This window comes from Lynx rufus, unplaced genomic scaffold (genome assembly GCF_022079265.1).
Source record: "Lynx rufus isolate CCGP_SWC_20201006 ecotype Redwood Valley unplaced genomic scaffold, mLynRuf1.p SCAF_7, whole genome shotgun sequence".
Taxonomy (NCBI): domain Eukaryota; kingdom Metazoa; phylum Chordata; class Mammalia; order Carnivora; family Felidae; genus Lynx; species Lynx rufus.
In genome coordinates, this window is record NW_025814889.1 from 99,008,261 (window position 1) to 99,025,703 (window position 17,443).

Here is a 17,443-nt window from a genome sequence, read left to right on the forward strand (position 1 = left end):
GTCCCAAAAATGAATAAACGTTGAAAAAAAAAAAAATTTTAAAAAAATGATGTGAAAACAAGGGAGCTTCATATGGCTCATGAGGCCTCCATGATCGTCCTCTGCCTTTCTTTCCCCTTGGCTCCTGACCCCCTAGTCACACCCACCTCCTTTCAGTTCTTCCATCCCACCCCACCCCCTTATGTCTAGGCCTTCTATCCCATTAGCTCCCATTTATTAAACACTTTTTTCCTTCCTAAGTCCCACTTGATGTTTTAGCTCATGTCCTGTTTGGGGCCAAGGTTTGTTTAGGGTTCCTGCCTGTGTTGACAACGTGTGGGAACTTCCCTGTCCTCTCTTTTGTGTACACTTTATTGTTTCTCAATCTCAGACAGAACCTACAGACTTAAGGAAACGAAATCCAAAACTTCTCTATTTAGTCAAGATCAAGGTCATTTTTGTATGTGAATGCAAGTCATCCCTGAAAAATAAATTTGAAAGTATACAGCGGCGATATCACAAGAAGTATTTTCAAATTGACTCAAAAAGGAGGAAGTAATGAGAAGAAAGCAGAAGTGGTAATTTGTTAAACACTTACAAATATGTCTGAAAATTATGGCTGAAAATATATAGTTACAAATTATATACCTATAACAATAATAAAAAGAGATAAAGTATAAGTTATAACTATTACAACTCTTAAAATAAATTATCACTTACATACGTGGCACATACTTAAAATCAAAAGCAATGAACTGAAATACTATTTCAATCAATAAGGACTCAGTAAAAGACATATACCCATGATTAATATACTAAAAGTAGTAGCTTACTTACATGACATCAATAACTAGTTAAAATGTAATGAGGAGCAATATCATTCACAATACCAACTAAACATAAAATATGTAGTAATAACATTGAAACAAACTTATAAGACATATATGAAATAATCGATGACAATCTTTTTTTGAGATCTAAAACCAGATTTGAATAAAATTAAAAAGGTACTGTGTTCCAGATAACAAAGGTTAAACTCTCTATAAGATTAAACTCTCTATACCCCAATGTTTAGAATTCTCTTAGAGAAAATAAAAATAAAATAATTATACTAAATCTATAATAGTCTTTAGTGGATAAGAGGGCTATTTGCTTCTTCAGTATATTCTATACTTCCCCAACTGTCTATAATAAGAACACGTTACTTGCACATCATTCATCATCAGGGAAATACAAATCAAAACCACAATGAGATACCACCTCACACCTGTCAGAATAGCTAAAATTAACAACTCAGGAAACAACAGATGTTGGCGACTATGTGGAGAAAGGGGAGCCCTTTTGCACTGTTGGTAGGAATGCAAACTGGTACAGCCACTCTGGAAATAGTATGCAGGTTCCTCAAAAAATTAAAAATAGAGCTACTCTATAACCCAGAAATTGCACTACTACCTATTTATCCAAAGGAAACAAAAATGCTGATTTGAAGGGGCACATACACCCCAATGTTTATAGCAGCACTAGGGACAATAGCCAAATTATAGAAAGAGCCCAAATGTCCATCAAATGATGAATGTATATATATACAATGGGATATAACTTAGCAGTCAAAAAGAATGAGATCTTGCCATTTGCAACAATGTGGACGGAACTAGAGGGTATTATGCTAAGCGAAATTAGAGAAATTAGTCAGAGAAATACCATATCATCTCACTCATATGTGGAATTTAAGAAACAAAACATAAGAACATAGGAGAAGGGAAGGAAAAATAAGTTAAAAACAAAGAGGGAGACAAGCCATAAGAGACTCTTGAATAGAAAGAACAAACTGAGGGTCACTGGAGGGGTATTGGGTGGAGGGATGGGCTAAATGAGTGATGGTTATTAAGGAGGACACTTGTTGCGATGAGCACAGGGTGTTATATTTAAGTGATGAATCACTAAATTCTATTCCTGAAATCATTATTACACTATATGTTAACTAACTTGGATTTAAATTAAAAAATAAATAAAAACACTGGTGCAGCCACTCTAGAAAACAATATGGATGTTCCTCAAAAAGTTAAAAAAAAAATGCCCTATGATCCAGCAATTGCATGACTAGATATTTTCCCAAAGGATACAAGAATACTGATTCAAAAGGATACATGCACTACAATGTTTATAGCAGCATTATAAACAATAGGCAAATTATGGAAAGAGCCCAAGGGTCTTTGACTGATGAATGCATAAAGAAGATGTGCATGTGTGTGTGTGTGTGTGTGTGTGTGTGTGTATGTGTATATATATATTAATATATATATACACATATAGTATATATATATTAATATATATATACACATATATATGTATATATATGTATATATATCACATATATAATATATATGTAGATAGATAGATAGATAGACAATGGAATATTACTAGCCATAAAAAAGAATGAAGTCTTGCCATTTGCAATGACATGGATAGGGCTAGAGAGTATTATGCTAAGCAAAATTAGTCCAAGAAAGACAAATACCATATGATTTCACTTATATATGGAATTTAAGAAACAGAACAAATGAGCACAGGGGGCAAAAAAGAGAGAGAGGCAAAGCAAGAAACAGACTCTTAGCTATAGAGAACAAACTAATGGTTACCAGAGAGGAGGTGCATGGGGATGGGTTAAATAGGTGATGGGGATTAAGGAGGGCACTTATTGTGATGAGCACTGGGTGTTGTACTAAGTGTTGAAACACTAAATTCTATACATGAAATTAAAATTAGTTTAACACTGACTAACTAGTTTAAAATTAGTTAACTGTATGTTAACTAACTGGAATTTAAATAAAAACTTGAAAGGAAAAGAAAGGGAAAAATAGTAGTAAACAAACTGTAATGACCCTTAATCTTAAAAACATAAATTTGATTTAATATTGCTGTGTTTTGAATATTATTAATGTATAAGTTTTACTTTATTATCTCTCAATGGTTTTTCCTAAAAACAATACAGTTTTACCTTATCTCTATAATGTAGAGAGTATATTTGTATAAATGAAGGCTTTTCTATCCATTTGCATAACCATTAGTGTGCACGTATGTTTCTTCAAATGTCTTTCTCAGTCCTTTTATTTGCCACAGCTCAGAGGAAATATCCAGACAAAATTAGGTTTTAATATAACGGTCTTCATTACTGCATTAGTTTGATAAAGTGTATTCTAAATACAATGGGGAAAATTCACCTTTGGATATTTCTATTTTATTAAATGAAATGAGATAACAGTACTGTGATGAATAGGAATCTTTTTTTCTGCTCTCCTTGGCTAATTTCTTTGCTGCCACAACATCCATTCTTTAGTATCTTTTCTTAGGACACAGCATCCTTCGGTGAAGGCCCGATTTCCATGTAATTAGTGAGACAATCAGTGCCATCTATTATCATCAGTCAGATGATTCTCTACATAATAGGGACTAGGCATTTGGTCCCATTCGCAACGGTTCTGTGTGAAAAATTAAAGTGCCCCAATATGTAAACATTATTTCAGCTTAATGCTATTACTTTATTTGGGGACTTTAAGTACCAAAAAACATCTGTTAAACTACCAAAGTTCACATTCTTATGAATGTATTCTCAAGGGGCAGATGACAAATTAAAGTTTCACTGTTCTCCAAGTGAGAATTTTCTAGGATTTTGTAATAATGGTAGTCTAATAATCTCCTTTACAGCAATGGTAAAGTCATACACCACTGTTAGGCTTTGAATTCCTTCATTAGATTAAATATTTAGGTTCCACAAGAGATAAAAGTAGATATAGTAGGTGGGCTCAAAGAAAATAAGAAGAAACAATGACTTTGTAGGGAAGAATCAAAGAGAAGTGATCCTTGTAGAAACTTATGAATTATTTAAATGGTGGTAAAAACTCACTGAGAAAACTATCAGATGCTGTTTATAACTCAGGACAACGACAACAACAAGAAGAATAAATGGCACAAGTTCATAACAAGTATGGACAAGAAGCTTATACACATATCATTAAATTCTAGTGCAAGATAGTAAACTTCATCTCCTTGGCTAAGTTCTCATTAAAAATGATGAAAAAAAAAATCACAGAGATGGAAAGCAGGAAACATTGCTATTCTTGAACCAGAAATACTATGACATAGAGCAAACAGCACTGGAATAATGGAAATGCAGGTTGAGGAGAAAAGCAGAATGGAATTCAATATAAATGCAAGAGAGAGCATTACCTGGGATTGGTCCAATCCTTGACAAGGAAATCCAGAGGAAACCCAAACTCAAAGGCAAGAGGTACTAGGACAAGAAACTGGCTGTGGAGCAACCTGGAGGTCTCCCACTTCCTTTAGTGGCTGACTACAGATTTTTCCCTCAAAATATAGTCCACAAGAACAGCTCTCTAAATTAAGTCGAGAATCAACTGAGGGGAAGACAGATCCTGATTAGGTGTGTTGATTTGATAGAGGAAAGTGAAGCAAATTTCTAAATGCCTCAGATTTCCTCAAAGTGCATGGAGAAAAACAGAAGGAAAGGTCACTCCACATTAACTGAAATACAGTAAAGTCCTGTCTCCAAATAGAGCATCCTTTCTTAGACCTTGAGAGGGTTCCTAGTTTGCCCACCCACTCTGAAGGGAATCCTAGGTTTCTACCTGATCCTGCCTATATACCCACATAACACTATAATCAACCCCTACCCTCTTTCAAAGGGAAAGATATGCAAAGAAAATCAGTGGCATAAAAAAGAAAAAAGATGAAATAATAGAAAAAAATATCCATAGAAGAATCAGAGTTAATACCAGAAATGTAAGAGAACTTTAAAAACTGTCTAACTAGTATCTTCAGAAAGATTCATAAAGATATTCTATATATTGTATCCATTAAATGAGAGCACACTGATATGGAAAAGGAGAAATCAGAAAATAAAAGATGTATTGAACAAAACAAATGTGTTGTCAAAATAGTGAAGTTCATGTACCAGTTTGAACAGTATCTCCCCAAAATTCATGTGCACCTCAAACCTCAAAACATGACCTTATTTTGAAATACCATCTTTGTAGAGATAATTAGCTAAGCTAAGATGTGGTAATATTGGATTATTATGGGCTATAATACAATAATTGGCATCTTTATAAGAACTAAATGAAACACAGAAATGCAAAGGGAAGACCAGCATGTGAAAACAGAAACAGAGATTGGAGTGATGCATCTACAAGCCTAGGAACCCCCAAATTACCAGCAACCACCAGAAGCTAGGAGAGAGCCATGGAACAGTATTTCCCTCAGAACCTCCAGAAGAAACCAATCCTGCTGAAACCTGAATTTCAGATTTCTACCCTCCAGAACTGTGAGAGAATAAATTTCTGTTGCTTCAAGACATCAAGCTTGTAGTAATTTGCTACCGTAGCTTTGGGAAAATAATCTAGTCAGTTAAGCGCTATAATACTGTGTTTGCAAAGTGATATGGACATTCAGGAAGAAACTAACTACTTTTGAGAGAGTTTAGAAGGTGTCAAGTAAGACTTGATAATTACACAGGATACTAAAAGATGATTGAGTAAACCTATTACAGCCAGGAGGAGAAAGTATTCCAAGCAGTAGAAAACTGTATGCAAATGCAGAGCAACGTGAACACATACCTGAAATTCAGAAATGGCAAAACATGTGGTTTGACTTCAGTCAGTATTTTACTGGTGGATTATGAGAGGTATTATTAGAAACATAGGTAGTGGACAGATTCTGAAGAGTCAGGCAAAACAGAGTATACCTCAATATGCCAGCCATAAAGGGATTTTAAACAAGAAAATGGCATGGTATATTTATGCTTTAGAAGGAATTACTCTGCCTTGGACCTGAAGTCACCATCTTCTTCCTTGCTTTCATTTTGTTTTGCTTCCTCACTACAATTGCTCCTTCCTGGACTTTTTTCTAAAGGAAATATTTATTTGAAGTAAGTTTCTAAGGAGTATTTAGAGCCACAGAATCTCATTAGAATTTTTTGGATCCTCAGTTCAGTGTAAGCTTCTAGCTTTGGAGTCTACATTAGATAGTCAACTTAGAAATTATGCAAAAGTTAATATTTTCTTGGGCCTCAAACCAAAATAATAACAATGCAAAGCTAACATTTCTTCTAGAGAGGACTTCTTAGTCCTCACCACCTTTTTATGGTGGGGAATTATTGTAACCAAAAATTTTAAGGGACATACTTGCATATAATTTCACAACCATAAAATCTATGAAATGGCTGTCTATAATTGGGTAATTGGTATTGAAATATAAAATAAAACTTACAAAACATAATACAAAATATTATAGTGTTAAATCCCTTGAAAGAAGAACTGATAAACCAGACTCTTAAATCATGTAATCACAGAATCTTGGATTAGAAAAAAGTCAGAAGGTTTTGCTTGTCTCACTGTGCGACAAAAAGTAGAAAGACATTCTTGATTTCTCTCTCTGCCTCATTCACTGCACCTAATCAATCAACAATACCACTTTAACTATGTTCATTTTACTTCATCCGTCTGGCCACTGTCTTAATTCATGTCACCAGTATTTCTAACCTGGATTACTACTGCAATAACATGCTAAACTACAGTCCTCCTGACAAATTTGCACTCCTCGGCACCAGCCCAATCCCCTCTTCAGGTACAAAGGTTTCAGAACGATATTCCCAATTACAAATCTGTATGCCACTGCTCCATTAAAAATTCTTCAAGAGCTCCCCCATTACCATCAGAGGAAGACCAGACCCTCTCAACAGAGCTTACCAAAATTTTGATCCAAGCTCAGCTTCTGTCTCCTGCTACATCTCGCGATCCCTTACACAGTGCTGCAGCTGTCCTGAGTTACTTACAGTATCTTGCACAGACCATGCCTTCTTTCCCTTTTAGAATTTCGTGCAGGCTTTCTCTCCATCTGAAAAGTCCAGCTACCTCCTCTCCATCCTCTGGTACCAAGAGAGACACTTCCTCCAAGAGGTTTTTTCCAACCTTACCAAGACTATGTTAACTTCCAAAATATGCTACGCCTGCTTCTCCTGGAGATCTCATGTCATTGCACTGTCACTTCCCTTTTGTTGTTCTCTTCCAGGAGACCACAAACTTCTTAAAGGCAGGAAATATGCCTTCACCTTGCCAGTTGCAAAATGCCTGGCATATAATACATACGTGTTAGATATTGTTCTAATTAATCACTACTTATTCTTGGGGGATAAAATTGAGTACCTACAATTTCCCAGACAGTTATCCAGTATCCACATGAGAAATCTCAGGAACAAACAACTTATATTTTCATGAACTTTCTAAATGCCAAAAAGCTTCCTCAAATTGTGCTATTGCAACCACACCATAATAGATGATGATGATGATGATGATGATGATGATGATGATGATGTTGATAGAACCGACATTTACGGAAACAGGCACTATGCTGAATTCTTTTTTTATTTATTTATTTATTTTTTTTTGAGACAGAGTGTGAGCAGGGTAGGTGCAGAAAGAGAGGGGGACAGAGGATCTGAAGTGGGCTCCAGCTGACAGCAGAAAGCCTGATCCTGGGCTCGAATTCATGAACTATGAGATCATGAACTGAGCCGAAGTCAGATCTCAACCAACTGAACCACCCAGGTGCCCAAAGGATTCTTAACATGAATATACTCAGTCTACTTTCATAACAATCCTTTAAGTCAGATACTATTATTTTCAGTCCAGATGAAAAGTAAAAGGGTTAGAGAAGCAAATTTATGAAAGTTACACGGCAAGCAAATGGTGGAGTCAGGATTCAAACTCAGCCAACTGAGTCTAGTCCTTAGCATTAATTCACTCCCACCTCAAAACCAAATGTCAGAGAGCCCGTCTTTCAACTCTTTGACCTTAAAAAGATCTGTAATAAAATAATAATAATAATAATAATAATAATAATAATAATAAATACAATTAAAAAATAAAAATCTAGTGAAATTTGTTTTAAACTGGCTTCCAAATTCATCTGTCAATGGAACTCTTTTGAGGAACAACCCTTGTTAATATCCTGGAGAACTGCAGATCTATAAAATGCACTTTGGGAAATAATGGTCTAAGCATGATTATTGTCCTAATTCACTGTTAAATTGCATTTGCTCTTGCAACGGTCACATCAAAGTACTGGCATGTACTGGGCTAGGAGCCAACTGCAGCCCCAAAGATGCTCACTTGATCTGAATCTTATCCAAATCTGACTAGTGAATTTGAATCTCTAGAGTGAAACCCAAGGAACAAAATTCAGTCATCATCTTACATTATTTCTAGGCACATCTAAGATTCAGAACCACTGTTCTGGAATACACTGTGTTTTCCAAATAATAGTGTTCAGTCTTGCCCTGGACTGGGTATCTCACACCTTATCAGGAAATCTCCTTTCTAAGCCTTTCACTTCCAGATCCTTTCACTTCCAGTTTCAATCTTTCTTACCTCTCAAGCCTCTTCTCTGGCCCTCTGGTCTTTCTAGTACCATGGCATGGCATTCCTCCATGTTTGCACACTACTCAGTTGACCTTCCTCTTGATTGCTGGAAAACACTTATCTTTTGGAAGTTAACTAAAATGTCATCTCCTCTGTAAAGTGGGTCCCTCCTCAGTCTGTGTGTTCATACTATACTAATGTCTCTATTGTGGCGTTTAATGTATTGTATCGTAACTATGGATGTACAAGTCTTCTTTTTCAACAGAATACAAGTGTCTTAAAAGGAAATGTCAAACTTTAGCCCTTCTTGCTTACTCAGTACAAACTAGTCCTGGCCAATAGTTGAAGCTCAATAATTGTCAGCTAAGAGATTCGAAAGCATGTTAAAGCTTTTGTCTTTGGTGCTTGGTTCTTGTCCAGTTTGTTTAGCTAGAGAGAAATGTAATAACACCCAATGACAACACGTTATTTCATAAGCCAATCAATACAAGCTAAGAGAGAGGAAACACAAAAGGTTGTTGGTAAAGAAACCAAACGCTGAACTGAAAGTCAACTACTCAGAAATAATGTTACCAAGAAACTATCTAAGATAGAGAAGTCAGATGAATTAAATCAATGATTGATAAATAAATAGAAGAATGAACAGATTTTGAAAACCAATACTCAGTACAGTAAAAAAAAAAAAAACTAAAGAACTCAGACTGCACATTACAAATTGAATTGAACAGCACACTCAGTCACTCAGTTAAACAACCCTGTTTTTGCATTGAAACTAATCAATTTTGAATGTCGTTGAAGACTATTAGTGAATTAAAATATGCTTGATTTCATTAACTTTCTTGAATTTTATACCTCTGGCAGTGTACTCTAAATATCAAAGCACCGTCAACACCTTATGAACCTGGAAATTAAGCATAAGCTCAAAATATTTCTCAATCATGATAAAGATATAATAGTCCTTCAACTTCTATATGACTGATAGGTTCACCAGGCCCGATCATAAAATTCCAATAGCTTAAAAAAAATACTTGCAGCTTACATTCTGTTTGCACAAAAAAAGGGCCAGCTGAGGCTCTATTCTCTCCACTTCCTATTCAATTTACATGAAAGACAAATTTTATTAAAGATATTTTAGAAACCTTCATAATGGCCTTCTCATTGCTTACCTCAAGAGAGAAGCAAGGCAATTCAGATGACAAATCAAACTATAATAGTAAGGAAGTTTATTCTTGCTATGATTACTTTGTTATTGTTTCCAATACAATTATTACACAATATTCACTTTTAGCAAATAGCATTTTACCGTTAATCAATAAACATAAAAATACCAAATTAAGCAACCCTATATTTGAATTTCTGTTGTATAATTTGCAAACACAGACACAAATTTTACATAAATTCTGAATAATTTCTGCTGTTTTCATTGAACCCAATCTGACAAACCACTCAACAAATAACTTTATTCTGGTTCAAACAGTTTTTGCTTAAACATGTTGTCTTAAATTTAGAATTAACAATATTGTTTGGATATATCGACAAAACTACTTATAATCACTATTTTAAAAATGTATTTGTATTTTATCATTTAGTGAACAACTTAACAATTCTGGACAAAGTATTGGTGTAAAGTAAGACCAAAAGGTGGCTTATTTTCATCTCTGGAACTCTCCATAGAGACATCTCAAACGAGAGAACACCTTCCATTGCTGAGGCGAAATCACAGAACACCAGCCAAGAAAGGCTATATTGACCTTTGCTTCAATTTTCAAAGATGTCAGCAATGTTGTAAGATACGTAAAGAATAGCAAAACTCTAGGATCTGATAGCAAATCACCAGGGTCTTCAAACAGAAAGTAAAGAAGACATTACTGAGGCGTCTACATAGGATTTTCTTGATACATGGAACACTAAGGAAATGTCAGATTACAAAGATGTCCTTAGTATTATGAACTTTCAAAGGAAAAGGTAAGTCAAGTGACTGCATAAATTATTTAGAGTGTCTTTTTCCCAATACCACCAGCAACACTTTGGCCCAACTTCTTCTGTTTTGGTTCCTGTAAAATTCATTCTCTCAAACACCCCCAAATTTTAATGCTGTTTTACATTTCATCACAGACTGGTAAGCACCACCTTTGACAAACTGTCCACTGAAGAAAGGCTAAAGGTGGGGCGCCTGGGTGGCGCAGTCGGTTAAGCGGCCGACTTCAGCCAGGTCACGATCTCGCGGTCCGTGAGTTCGAGCCCCGCGTCGGGCTCTGTGCTGACGGCTCAGAGCCTGGAGCCTGTTTCCGATTCTGTGTCTCCCTCTCTCTCTGCCCCTCCCCCGTTCATGCTCTGTCTCTCTCTGTCCCAAAAATAAATAAACGTTGAAAAAAAAATTTTTTTTAAAAAAAAGAAAGGCTAAAGGAAAAGTTTTTCTGCCCTGTATTTACTGACCTGACAACAACATCCAATCTCATTTGCAGATCTTAACAAGAGCTCCAAACCTTTCACTCCACTGACTCACCCGTTATCTTGTGTAAACCACTATAATCTGGTTAATTACATGTGAGAACACAATGCTCTATAAAATATATTAACCATTACTAACAGAGTGAACTAGGTTCACACTGATAGATTCCCAAGGCAATAAATCAAGTAAGAGTAGAGAAACATATTATAAAAGGCACACACACACAATGGGATAAAGGGAAATAATAGGAGGTAAATGCATAAGCAGGTTAGTTTTCAGGCCTTAAAGGTAGTAGAGCAGTAAGATGTAGAACTGGTAGAGAAGGCAGCAATGGAAGGCTGTACCTGGAAGGGAGTCTGGAAATAAAGTGAATACATAAAACAGTAACAATTTCCCCGCTATGACTAAGCAACAGAATAGGGAAAGGGCAGACCCTACCCATGCTATTCTTAACATGCTTGCTGCTTCCTAAGAGCTAAAGATTGCACATCTAATGTTAAACACAGTGCAGACTAAGCAACTGAGATTGAATGGGATAAATCAGAAGGTCTAAATTCTAGCCTTGCTACTGTCGCAAGCTAGCCATAGCTGTGAACAAGTGAGCTGCCTCTTCCATGAATTGAGGCAATTGTGCCAAGTGATCACCAGTGTCCTTCCGATTCTATGTCTAATGAACACCAGAAGTCTGTCATATATAACAGTAATCAATCTCACTTAAAGAGCATATATTTTGGATATATATACGTATAATACATACACACACGCACACACACACTAATATTCTCAAATCAAAACTTTAAGCCATATTCTTACAAAATTCTTTCATTGCTTAAACATATAAAAATTTTATAAACCTATCCCCTGAGTACGCATCTATGTTAACGACAATGAATGTATCCTCTTTTTATGTAAACATGTATATCTTGAAATAGAAAAACTATTTTCCCAAAAGAGAAATATAGAACACTATATAATACATATATATTTACCTTTAAATATTCTTCATTAGTGGGTACATTAAAATATAAATTTATTTTAAGTATGTTAGACAGCATTCTATTCTCTATGTTTATTCTAATAAAAGGAGTTATGAAAGATATTAGAACTCAATAATTTGACATTATTTTGTAAACACTTAAATGTGTGTTAGGCATATCTGTAAATCCTCAAGTGAATAAGACTTTTCCTTCTGTATAAGATACAGGAAAGGGAAAAGGATGGTGTCTTTGACAAGACACTTTTCAAATGGAAATAAAACGGAGATTATCTAATCAGTTATCCTTGTGGTGGATGGATATACACCTGCACTGAATCTCAGATTTAGGAAATGACGGAGCCAATCATCTTTATGGGTTTCATGACTGAGCCACAGCAAAATGATTTCCTGAGATCAATATGTGGTTGAGGGAAAGCTGTTTTCAATGGGAACAGGAAGCTAGGAGCTAACCTGTTTCTATGGTAACCAGAGCAGCAGCTACCCAACAGCTGTAGGGAAAAAAAAGGGCAGAAAGTTATAAGTGTGAAAAAAACAAACAAGAAAAAAATCAATACTGGTTTACCTCATTAGTGTAATGGTCCTTAGAGTACAATCACAATGAGGGCAGACATTTTGTTTCTCCCCCGCCCTCTCCCCAGGGTTTTTAGCAATCAGTACCTTATTTTTCCTCCAAACCTCAAAATCTAAAAGCTGGAAAGAAGTTTGGACACTAGCTAGCCCAATGTGTCATTTTCTTTTTTCCAGAATAAGTCAAAGGAAAGCAAGACTCAAGAAGATGAAGTAAATTCTCCAAGGTCACACCACTGGTTGTGAAATCTAGTTTAGTGTGTGGGTCTCATATATCCCACCCAGGCAGTTTTCCAATACTGCTTCCATATATTCTCTCCTCCTGCTCTCTCCTCCACCTAAATACCCACATTTTAGTCACTTCCTGTGAAAACATTGACTATATGATATTAAAATTAATGACCACCCTTCAACCTATAAGTAAAAGCAGTGCTATCTATTCATATATATTTATATGAGAGAGATTGCTTTTTGAAAAAGAGTCTGAAATTATGTCCTTCATACTGAAAAAGAGTCCTTCATATTTCAAAAAGAAGTGGATTAAGTTTGTATAATATATTGATGGTTATTGTTTACACTACGTTGCCGCTACATATTTCCTTCTGGAGATCTGTGCTTCTCTTTCATCAGTCCTTTAGTGCCCTTTACTATTTCATTTAGACATGTTTTTAAAGGTTGCCATAATAAAAGGATATGACTCGGAAGTTCAAAAAATATGAGGCCTGAAAGTGCATTTTTTGTAGTAGTAAAAATAAATGATAATGATATACATTGTCAAATGGGAAAGGTTGACCTGCATGTTTCTATATAAGGCTACACATTCCTTGTGTTCAGCTGCTTTGAAAATAAGGCTCTCAATAGAGAAGAAGAATTTCTTTGACTTGCATTAGTTTTGTCAACTCAAGTCTACAAATGAGCTTTTAGCAAAATATCACAGAATAAAGTCATACCTAATCTTTCCAACTACATTCACCTTTGGCATGCCTAATACTCAGCAGTGAATTAAACCACCTAGTTTGTGATCAAATACACAACTGAAAATATAATTTTCTATTGAACTTACTTGATTCTTTTTTTTTTAATTCACATCCAGGTTAGTTAGCATATAGTGCAACAATGATTTCAAGAAGGAAGAACTTATTCGATTGTTTTAATGATGTATTGAATTAGTTACTCTCTGAACCTATCCAATACTCAGAATAGAAGTATAAAGTTAATTACTTTGTGAACTCTACAGTTAGCGGCCTGGAAAGAGTCAAAGTACACTTACATGTTTATATGGGCAAATGCAAAAACACCAGACATTACAGCACACTTTTTTCAGGGGTCTGAAGTTTGGATTAGTATTGTCATATAGTTGGCCATGACTTTTAATTAAAATGGAAAGGAGATGAGGACCCTAAATAATTTGGTTGTTTTGTATAAGTACAGCCTTCATCACACTGTCCAATAATATTACAAAGACAGAGCCTACAAATCATTGTAAAAACAGAAAAACCAAGATAACACTTTCATCATAAAATAAAGACTAACAATACCTTAACACCACCATTTCTAAATAGAATGTCTTCCTGAATGTGTCAGGCAATATTTCCTTTTTTTTTTTTTTTGAAGAAAATTTATCTATAATATCCCTGGAATTTTTTTTGCATTTCTTAATTTAATAGATAATGTTTTTAGAAAATGTTTTATTATAAATAGAGTGGTGAGCTTATTGAGGGCAAAAGACTATATCTTCTCCATGTATTCTGATAACTGACATAGTTGAGTGACTGCATAACCAATACTCACTGATTAAATATTCTAAAAATTCTAATAATTGACAATAATTTTTTATGAACAAGCTATATTTGGCCAATAATACTTTAAACTTCAGCAATACTTACAAAAGAAATATTAATACTTTTTTCTTTAATCTTAATATGTGACTCAAATAGTCCATTCCTTATTATAATTTTTTAACTTAAGCGTTACACTCAAATCTGGCAAACAGTTATTTAGATCACTTCTTTCCTATTTTATCTGTGGTTTGAGGAAGAGGAAAAAATAATCCATAAAAAGTAAATTAAATATGTACAATTCTGAATCCAATTCTATATATTGAAATTTAAATTTTAATAGTTTCAAGGAGTATATTTTAATAATTCTGTGGAAATAAACTAATTTAAAATTACTAATAAAATGAGTATTTTCAAAATCTAACAAATGATTGATTCCCTATCATAGCCCATGGATGATTCAGGATGATCTGCACATAATGATAAAGGCCGGAGAACATACATAAAATGATCTGGACCCAAAGACCAAAAAGCCAACATCTTAAATGTGGTTCCACGGCAGTTATTCTTTCTATGCTCTTTAAAGGTAAAAGAAAAACAAAATGCCCTATCACCTAACCAAAGATAAACAAGTGACCGAGGAAGAGCAAGGAGAAACATAACTGCTTTCAGCTCCTTAATATTGGGAACAAATTATTTAAAATATTTTGATTCTGGTATGTTGACCTTATCTTATTTTTTTTTTCACTTCTAAAAAATCCAGAAGTTCAATCAAAGAATTTCGGCCTGGCACCTGTCCACTTACCTATGATATAATGTTTTCAGAAGAAAGCACATACAACCTTCATTTCTCTTAAACTTAGATATTAAATTGGGAAATATACAATGCAAAACATTTTCACAAATACATCTATGCATCCTTGATTTTTGCTATTTGTAAATTTCACCCAATGGCATCAACAGAATAATTTCTCCTTTTATTTCCTGATCTCATTTTTTTTTCAGAACAGGTTTCCATGACCACTTATATTTGATTTCTTATAAATTTCTATTTGGAATACTATTCTTACAAATTCATTTAAGTATAAAATATAAACTTTTTTACCAAGTTAACCGGAACAATTTTGACCTTTTGAATATGTATTTACATCACAAATTTAAAGCAATAGAGGAGGGATAAATGCCAACCAAAACAAAAAGCAAGAATACAATGTTACAAAATTCAGCTAATTATCTATCCAGTTCCTATCACTGTGGTTTCATTCTGGCACTTTAGTTCATAAAAGTTAGAAATAAAACATATCTGTTATATAATTGAGCCAATCTCCTCAATATTGGGAAAAGATAAAGACATTGATGACAGGTATAACAAATTGAAATAGGAATTCAGCCAGTTAAAATTGTTCATCTCAAGTATATCAATAAAAGATGAACTAATGTAAAAAAAGTAAAGAGGGTTTATAAAAGTTAAATACTTAACTTCTACTAAGAATGAGACTTGTGGAAGTAAGACCACAGCTGAAGCAAACCACTTGATAATTGACTTATGTCTCCTAGAATCATGTCCATGCAAAATATTAATTTCATCCTGTTGACCTCCCAATGTAATATTATTTATCAAACTAGTCAGATAACATTAAGTCAGGCCATCATCTGAACTAAAAATGTTCATATAAAAATATTAAATCACATTTCAGTAAAATGGTGACTTCTGATTACTCTTTTTAGGCAACCCCCAAAAACTTGAAAAGGGATTTCCCTGAAGACAAGCCCCACAAATGTTAGCCAATCTGAAAGATAGCAAAACATCACATATCAAATGGTCAATAAAAATGCGAAGTTCAAACAGGTTCAAGAAGTTAATTCAAATCCCGTATTTTGACTCTAATGGTGGGTGGTGCAGGGTAAAACCTCTACCAAAGACCTCTACCGAAGGTCATAGAATTTCAAAGTTAGAATTCTAGTAAGCGTCTTATCCTGCATTAAATCTCAAGAGCAACATGATCTGCAGATTTCATAAACCAGTCAGTTATAATCAGTGGTTATGGTAAAAAGGGCCTGGGGAAGACGTCATGAGACCTCCAGCATAATTTTGGATCTGCTATTAACTTGCTGTATGACCTTGGCCATCACTTAGCATCTGCAGTCTTCATTTTCCTCATCTATAAAATAAAGGGTCTTCATGAAGTGACCTCAAGGAAACTTTCCAGATCTGTGATTCTCACCTGATTCTACTTCTAATGGCTCTTTGACCTTGTGTTAATCTCTAATACATCTGTGTTCTTTCCTCACCTAAAATGGCTACATGTCAAACCCTACTACTGTTACAATGAAATCTTAGGAACATTTTTTTAAAACTATTTTCAAGTTAATAGTCTACCCTTTGATCAATAATCAATAAAATCAATTTCCATAGCAATAATAAAAATGAAACACCATGTTAAAGTTTTTGCTATGTAATCTAGGCCACAATGAAATCTATTATATTATCATGAGGAAAGATAATAAAACATTCTGTCTTTTTTTATAGCGTGCAATCTGGAAAAAAAAAATCACATGATGAGCCTGAAAACAAATTCAGATTATCTTTTTAGCCACCAAGTGGAAAGAGTACTGTGGCACTCAGCTGGAATAAAAAACAAAAAAACAAAAAACAACAACAAAAAAAAAACAACCACAGATGTAATGGTCATGAGTCTTTGATTTAATTTAAGTAAATATGCACTTGTTTTTGTTTTTGTTTTGAAATCCAACTCTTGTTGAATTTATAGAATGGTCTTAACAGGAAGAGTTCAGAGTTGAAGTTATTAATTCCATATTCAAACACTAAAATTTATGTAGGCATTTAAATGCCAGATCCAACAGAGGAGCAATGCTTAAAATTGTCTCATTCATATTCTATTTCAAACTGAAAACAAAACATATCCTCAGACTTCTACAGTGGTATCAGAAGCACATCTTCTGACAAGTTATCAGATAGACAGCTGCACAATATCTCAGATGCAGAGACTTCTGACATACAGAAAAAGACAATAATGAGGATGGAGCCATAGTGAAGCTGCCTTGGGGGTATTTTTTCCCAGTGTCAGAAGCAAACCAGACACACGCAGTTGCAAAGATTTAGCTAAATACAGTACTCTGTGCTCATGTATAATTAAAAAGCATTCACATACTGTATAATTTTTTGGTTATTTATATTTCTTTTATTCCCTTTAAACTGGAGAAACCAGTATTG

The 17,443-nt window shown here is 34.4% G+C and overlaps 1 protein-coding gene across 5 annotated transcripts in view; it reads right to left on the reverse strand.

Annotated features, from left to right (window-relative positions):
* KCNC2 (potassium voltage-gated channel subfamily C member 2) overlaps positions 1 to 17,443 on the reverse strand; it is a 194,693-nt gene that overhangs the window by 175,648 nt on the left and 1,602 nt on the right. The gene's annotated exons all lie outside the window — the stretch shown is intronic.